Below are 8,486 nucleotides of genomic sequence, written 5' to 3'. Positions count from 1 at the left end.
AACAAAGAAATGATTGGCAAACCACGATCGTCCATGTCTGTTTCAGATGTGGCAAGGGGGCTCTCGTGGTCTAGAGGTTAAGGTGTTTGCCTCTCATTCAATTGGTCCCTGTTCGAAACCTGACAGCGACGGAAAATTTTCTTCTCTAAAATGTTCTCCTTTCACCTCCTTTCCAGCACTCTTACCATGATCTGTCGTTTGCTCTCGTCTCCAACTTTTACCCCCACCCCCTCCTCCCTTTGCCCACTCCTCTGGGCTCCTTTCTCTTTCTGCAGCTTTTCTACTGCTACTCCTTGGCTCCTTCTTACTGCTGTCTTTCAGCCACACACCTGATCATATGGTTGGTAAGAGCTAACACCTAGCCTTCTCTGAAAAGGGCAAAAAATCTCCGCGGTCCTGAGAGCAAGTTGTGCACGTTTAAGATCCCTTTGTGGTTCAAAATCGATACGAGTAGACTTCGGCCGCACCCGGGCAAAACTTAAAAAATCCTATCAACTGAAAATTGTTAATGTTTCCCAAGCGCTCATTTGACCTTCTGCAGTTGCGAGCGCCATAAAACACTTATTACAATTAAAAAAAAAAACAACAAAAAAAACGCACCGAAAATAAAATAATGAATAATCCTATGCGTTCTGCATTTCGCAATTTCTCGTACTTGACACGTCAACTCCATGAGACACCCGCCTCCTCTCCCTTCCAGCCCCATCCTCACTCCTCTTTTGGCCTACTTTAATTCCTCAACAACTGGGTACAAGCAGGCAATAATTGATTTCATGCATTGTTGTTGTTGGTCGAACCGATAACAAACCTATATTATCAGTTTTCGCTTAATAGAAATGGGTCAAACTAGAAGCAAAGATGTCTGTATAAAAAGAAGCGTTCGTTGGAGCAGTTCAGGCAATACCAGACAGGGAAGCGAGGACGTCAACAACAACTGCTTGATTCACCTGGTAGGTCTGTGTGTTGTGTGAGTGAGCGATGATGTGTTCTACCCTTTGTGACCTCTAGTGCACGTGGTGCAGCGGTCATTTCTTTTAATCGTTGCGCGGAAGACATGAGTATTTGCGCCCGTCTACTGGGATGTTGTATCCCACTCAGCCAGCGCTGGACCTGACAGGCAGGGACAGACTATATATATATATATATTATTTTTATATATATATATATATATATATATATATATATATATATATATATATATATATATATATATATATATATATATATATATATATATATAAATATATATGTGAGGCAGCGTGCTGGAATCAGGCTCTCGGCAATTTTTGGCCATGCAGAGTTATTGGTATCATCTTAAAGCTTGTTCACTTGTCTTTATTTGGATGACTTTATTTGGATGACTTTATTTGGATGAAAAAAATATCCTTTTATCCTAAACACTAGTCGAGATATTTGAGAATGAAGGAGGTGGGGATCACCTGTTTTCAGAGGTAAAATTAGAGAGAAAATTGCCGCCAAAGATTAGTTATTTCTATAGCCTAAGTGTCCTTGGTAACTGAGACTTTTTATTTTTTGTGCCTTTAATCCACGTGTTTCAGAAAAATTCACTCAGAAATGAGTTCTTTAATGGGCATGAAAGGTGTTGAGCCCCAAAACAAAAATTTGATAAAAATTAACAAACCTGCGGAAAAATGCAAGTTTTTTTCACTTTGATTATTTTGATGAGAGCCTGATTTCACCACGCTGCCTCATATATATATATATATATATATATATATATATATATATATATATATATATATATATATATATATATGTGTGTTGTTGTTGTTGTTATGTATCCAGCAACATCTGGGCTCTCGCCCTTCTGTCCAATGCCATGTAGTGATAAGTGCAGGTTTGCTGCAGTTGCTGTAATGTTCCATAGAGTGTGTTGTTGAAGTTAGGTCTCGGAGGGAGAAGGGTAGCTCTGGTGTCATTTAGGGCTGTACAGTGGAAAAGGTGATGTTCCACTGTCTCATATGCATAGTCACACAAAGGACACATTGGGGGAAGTTCTGGTTTTGTTCTGTTCAAGTGAAAGTTGAGCTGTATATGTTCTGTTCGTAGGCGGAAGATCGTGGTCTGTTTCTTTCTCTGTAGGTGGTTGATATTGTCATTTCGTTTTGTTGTAGTCATATGTTTGAAAACTGCTCTGCCTGTCTTTCCCAAGGCCCATCATTTCATCCAATCTTGTTTGCTGTTGCTTTTAATGATTTGGTTTGCAGTGTGGTATGAAGTTGGAATGTTGGGTTGTTCCTGTCTAGATCTCCTTTTGGCGAGTGTGTCTGCTCTGTCATTTCCAGGTATGTTTGAGTGTCCAGGAATCCACTGCATCATCAGGTTGACGCCACAGAATGTTTTCAAATGATGGGAGCCAAACAGTATATGTGTCAAGTCTTCGTTTAGATGGTGATCATTTTCTATTGCTTGCAAGACTGATAGTGAGTCACTGAAGATCACTATACTCTGGCTTTTGTTTGGATGAGTGTCAAAAACTGTGCGGAGATGGTATAGAGCTGTTTCAATTGCTATCATTTCTGCGTCGTAGTTGTTGCATTTCTCTCCACAGGCTGCAGAGATCTCATTGGAACTTCCATCTGGGTACTGTATTAGTATTCCATATCCGGCTTTGGTTGTGCCTTTGAATGCTGAGCCGTCTGTATAGACGTGTATCCAGTCATCTGAATAGCTGTCGATTGTTTGGTGTGAAGAAAGCATCAACTTCACTGGGTCTAAAGATTTTGTGCTATTGTCTCTGAGAGAAGTTTTAATGATTGGTTTTTCCATAGAAATGTGGGGAGGGATGTTTTGGTTGACTCTTTTGGTTTCTCTTCTGTTTTGTGGTAGGTGGTGGCTCCTCATTAGTTCTGTGATGCGATGCATGACTGATTTTTGTTGAAGTCGTTTCTTTGGTTTCCATGTTTCTACTAATTTCCTGTTTGGGTGGTTGGGGCACATTCTTTTGGTTCTTTCATGAAGCTCCAAAACTGCTTTATCTCTGCGTATTCCCAGGGGTTCAACATTTGACAGAATTTCACATGCGGCAGTAGGTGTAGATCTCATGCCACCATTAATGAAACGAAGGGCATTATTTTGGACCTTGTCAAGGGTATTGCAAGTAGTTGCACTACACATAGTGAGTAGGCTATTGCTGTATTCCAGGGAAGATCGGACATAACCAAGGTATAGAGCTCTCAAAGTTTTTTTGTCTGATCCCCATGAACTGCTCGCAAGTTTCTTTAAAAGTTGGAGTCTTCTTTTCGCCTTGTTCTTTATGCTCTCCACTTGGCTTTTCATTGTTAGACTTTGGTCAAGTTTGACTCCTAGATACGTTGGTTGTTCTTCTTTGAGGAGATTTTCATTTCCTATCATCAGTTGGAGTTTTTCTTTGGCTGTTTTATGGCTCTTTGTAAAGATGGTGTATACTGTTTTCGAGCAGTTTATTTTGAGCTTCAATTTCTGACAGTAATATATATACATTAATGTAACCACCCAAGCATGGGGTTAAAGCCTTGCTGTACCCACTCATGAAGCAAACCAATTTAAAGCTAAATAAATTCTACTTCTGACACCTTAATATTTCATCTATGTTAAGAGGCACAAGATATATGGTCACTCAAAATTGACCTTAAAAAATCAGGCTTAGCAAAATCGTGCGAAATCAAAGAAACGTAAAATTATCTTCGTGAATGTATTGAAGAGAAAAAATATTGATAGAATGGACATACATTGCAGATCCAATGAATGGAGAATTCTGTCCCTGCAATAAAGAATAGTTTATTATGATACTTTCAAACAAAACGTAATGAAGAGGAATCATTAATACCACACAAAACTAAGACTTAAATTAATGTACACATTGGTTTTATGTTGTGCACGAACCCTTTGGGCATCGACTCTTTTAAATTTTGTACGTTATTATCTCTCAGTTCATCCCAAATGTCACAGAGAGTTGCAAACAAAGGGTCTGAATTGGGAGCAAAGTCGCTTTTCTTCAGCTGCTGTTTCATGGGACTCCATTTACCTGTAGGATTCATATCGGGGCTATTTACTGGTAACCACTCCAACGTTGATAATATGGTCTGTTTTTCCCAGAATTGTCTATTGAAATTGATCCTGTGGGAAAATGCTTTGCTATGAGTGGAGATGTCTACCCCAATGACACCAAGACGAAAATAAGGGTGAGACATGACGTTCCTGCACTTGCACGATGTAGTCCGCTAAACCAAGCACCCGGTGATTCTCGCGACTGCGGTTTTGTTCATCGACCCTGGATCCCCCCCCCCCCTGTGGCCTCTGCTGCTCCCTAATAATCCAGAAGCCATAGGGAGGAATTCAAACTCGCTAGTTCTGCTTTAATATCCTGTGTACATTGGCTTAATGCCCCCCCTAAAAAAAAAAGATTGTCATTGTCATTGTCCTTGTCATTGAATGTCAGTTTTGTGGCCTTTGTTCCGCAATAGATGATTAGATTCAAAGTCTAACTAACATAGTCCATGTGCAAGAAAAGTTTCGCAGAATTTATTTAGCTTTAAAATGGTATGCTGCATGAGTGGGTAGTACAGGACTTTTAACACGATGATTGGGTGATTACGTTTACCTCCAGCCAGCTGTGCCCCGTATGGCGGGGATCTGCCTCCTGATTTCCTTCTCATGTGGATCTCCGCCTTCCCTCTCTTCCTCCTTCTCTGGGGATTCTATCCTCGGCTTTGTCTTGTCACATGGTGGACTGGCTTCTTACACGTTAGACAAACTCACCGCTATCTTCTTTTCTTGATCTCCCTGTAAATTGGCTGTTGTTTGGTTCTCCTCCGTATTTCTAAATACACCGTGGTGTCGGGCCTATGGGCTTTCATGATCTTTCCCAGGCAACCACTGATGGAGGAGTGCAGTTTGTTTACTATCTGCTTGGTTCGTTTCCAAGTTTCCGATCCACACAACAATACTCCTTTTTTTACACGTGTCTGTCTACACATAAATATACAATATATTGAAAAATATGTTTTATATATTATGAAAATTTGAATAATATAGATGTACCAGCTATCTATGCTAGGGGGCTGTTTTAATATATTATTTCTCCTATGTCATCAAATTAATATTTCCTCTATGTTTGTATGTATTATTTATCCTGTACCTCTGAGTGCTTTGATGTTGAACCTCACTCAGCCTGCTTTGGCCCTGACAGGCAGAGTCGCATGGCGCTTGATGTTGAGAGGGAATGTGCGTTATCCAAACGCTAGTTAGCATTATAACCTATGTCTTTTTTACCTGGAATTTGTAGCGTTGGAACATGTGTAATCTCTTACACGTAAACAGTCTCGAAAAAAAACACGTTATGCACTTTTCAATGTGCAGTCCTTACATTTGACCTACATTTTTCGGCAAAACAAGGCATGTCCGTGTTGTCTTCTTTAATTAATGAACAATAAAAATAATGATAAAAACAAGAAGAAAAGGAGGAAGAAGAAGAAGAAGAACAAGAAGAACAATAATAATAATAATAATAATAATAATAATAATAATAATAATAGGTATCATTTGTAAATATTGTATAGCGCAAATTCCTGTTCAATGCGTTTACCATCTATATTATTGCCCCATCAGACCTGCTAGCATTCTAAAACAATCACAACACCTGGGAAGCATACAGTGCAAGATGCTATTTTTATAGGCACTAAAACACTAGTCTATGGATGGGTCCCATTTCCACCTGGGTGAAGTGAAGAAAATTGTGTAAAGTGCCTCTCCCAAGGACACATGGTCGGGCATGAGGCTCGAACGACGGAACCTGCAACCTCACGATTACAAGTCTGGTAGCATAACCTCTAGACCAGGACGCCACCGGAGTCTGTCATTGATATAATGGTAAGGCATTGCATCGTTGCATGCAAAAGTTTTATTTATTTATTTATTAAAAAATCATATTTGTGACCTCATAAGCAAAGGCGAAAAGATCAAACAAGTAGAGCAATTTGAATATCAAGAATATACAAAGACATGTGATTCTAAATGTTCCGTAGACATAAAACGAAAAACTGCAATGGCTAAAGATAGTTTCAGTAAAATGAGCCCAATTCTGGAAGCCCAATTCTGGAAAATAGAGCAGATTGTTTCAAGCCTGTCTGTCAGGGTTACCGCAGACTGATTTAGGATACAGCACCCCATAAGACAGACGGAGATACTTGATAAAAATTCTCCCTACTCGAGAATCGAACTGGGATCTCGTGCATGAGAAGGCTTAATGTATAGTAGCTACACCACAGACGCCGTTCTAAGTAGGTTTACTAAAGAGAAGAAAAAAAGAGCAAAACAACAACAAAAAACAAAAAAAAAAAACCACCCACACACACACACACACACACACACACACACAGACACACACACACACAGAGACACACATAAAAAACAGCAAAAAATCGTTGTTTTTTCTTAACATCTTGTGTTTCCCTTCCAACAGAACGACGTTCACGGCCGAAAAGTGGAAATCCACACACAGAACCTGCAACGACAAGAGCGTAACGAAGTGTGAAAACACAGTATCGTACCACCGATCAAAGCAATCTTCACCAGAATGGTTTCCTTGAGGGTTCTCGTCTTGAGCTCAGTGCTGAGCCTCAGTCTTGTTCTCGCCACAGTGTCAGGCGCCGGTACCTCGACAAACGCAGATTTTTTCACTACGTTTAACAAGGAGCTCCAACACAAAGTGTCACCAGCATGTTACAAAGGCGTGGTCTCAGTGGAAAATTCGAAACAAGTACCCAACGACCAGGCAAAAGCTTGTGAGCTTATCAAGACACCCGATGGGAAAGCGGTAGTCACGAGTGTGGGTTGTAACGAGAAGGAGTACGGTATCGTCAAGACACTTGCGTGCAGTAGTCCAGCTGCCTTGACCGGAAGTATCATTATGCTAGTCATCCTGACTGTCTTTCACCGCGTGCTTTGAGAGTCTGGATGTTTGATTCTGACCTCGTGATAACTCTGATACAAACATCCAAAGGCTATATTTCAACAAACATTTTTTTCCATATCTGCATCACGTGATAACGCTGGAACAATCAACCGACAACTTTTTCAACAAATACTTTTTCAATATTTTCAACATAAAGCCACTTTTTTCAGTGCGCGATAAATTACTTTTTTCTGCTTTAAGTGTCTCTATCTTGTTTGAATAAGGTACAGAGGCCATGAAATCTCAACACGCTCACATTACAAAAAAACCCCAAACAGAATCAACCGGCCTGCTATTGTTGCCACTCCTCTTTAAAACAAAAATTGAGCAACGAACTTTACATCCAATAAACTGTTGCACAATCAGTGGCGACACTCAAATCACTCTTGTAATTCGAATACAATAGGAGCCTCGTGTACACTTATTGCTTGTTTTAAGTATTTGTTTGTTTGTCCGTCTACTTGTTTGTTCGCCTTCAAGTGAAGGCCGACACTAATGGAGTAATTTTCAGACTCTTTGCCTCAGACTGAAAGACCAAGAGTTAAGTTTAGTTTTAGTAAGGTATTTATGGCGCTCGCAACAGTATAAGGTCATATGAGCGGCAAGGGGTGGATATTAACAGAGAAGTCCAAAAGGGGAATCAGGGTTTCTTTGCTCACCTCTCTAGCCTCAACAGCACAAGGTTGTGCTTCAACTATCAAGGCACCCCGGAAACGGCAATTCACAAGAGAGTGACAAACATACAAAAGAAGTAGATGGAAAATAATGATAGTAAGGATGAGGTAAGTCAAAACAGCAGTTCCTCCTATGTTGTTTCGGCACAGTACAAGCATAACATTGATAAGTCAGCCCATCTACAATTTTACTGTGCATACGAATATGTTAATATCCCCCCCTTTGGGAATGGCCTAAAGACACTTCAATCAGAGTTTGGTTCTCACAAGCGGGAGACGTTTTACGGAGTATCCCAGTCTGTCGGCTCGGCTGTATAATTCACTGCTTGGGTCAGTCGTGGCGGGCAGAGTGGAAGCAACCTGCCTCCTAAACAGTCCCAACTATGCTGATAGGGGAATTCTTATGCTAATATTAAGTTTACAGTCATTATTGAGAACATAATTAAGTACAACAGAACCAGCATCTGTGGTGTGGTGGTTAGACTCTTTTCCGTTGTACGCAGGTGTTGACTTGATGCCTGAATGAGGGAGGTATTTTTAAAACTGAGAAACTCCGTCATGTTGGAGTCTTCGTTTTCGACTAGTGACTATAAAGTTACTTTTGGGCCTGTTGTAATCACTGATCTCTTGCGTCAATTTCGGAATCGATTTTTTTGCGTCGCCTCTTCAGTGCTTTCGCATTAAAGGAAGGGGCAAACAAAAGATATTTTCAACCCAGTTGCAAAACGATATTATAAAACCAAAATATATTATTTATCTTATTCTAAGTTTTACTTCCACGGTAAGCCTTCAGAATCGCAAGTTTAATCTATTTCAAAGGAGCGCGACCATCTTGTTGGGGTGCACTACAAAACCCA

At 40.2% G+C, this 8,486-nt stretch overlaps 1 long non-coding RNA gene across 1 annotated transcript; it reads left to right on the top strand.

Moving 5' to 3' along the window:
- Positions 1 to 846: 846 nt before the first annotated feature.
- Positions 847 to 7,358, top strand: LOC101861161. Its single transcript, XR_221024.2, has 2 exons — positions 847 to 950; positions 6,464 to 7,358. It is a non-coding gene; the product is annotated as an uncharacterized LOC101861161 (long non-coding RNA).
- The last annotated feature ends 1,128 nt before the right edge of the window (positions 7,359 to 8,486 follow it).

This window comes from Aplysia californica, unplaced genomic scaffold, assembly GCF_000002075.1.
Source record: "Aplysia californica isolate F4 #8 unplaced genomic scaffold, AplCal3.0 scaffold00801, whole genome shotgun sequence".
In the NCBI taxonomy this organism is placed as follows: Eukaryota; Metazoa; Mollusca; class Gastropoda; order Aplysiida; family Aplysiidae; genus Aplysia; species Aplysia californica.
The sequence above is the reverse complement of the archived record's forward strand: the minus strand, read 5'-3'. Positions and strand labels throughout refer to the sequence as shown.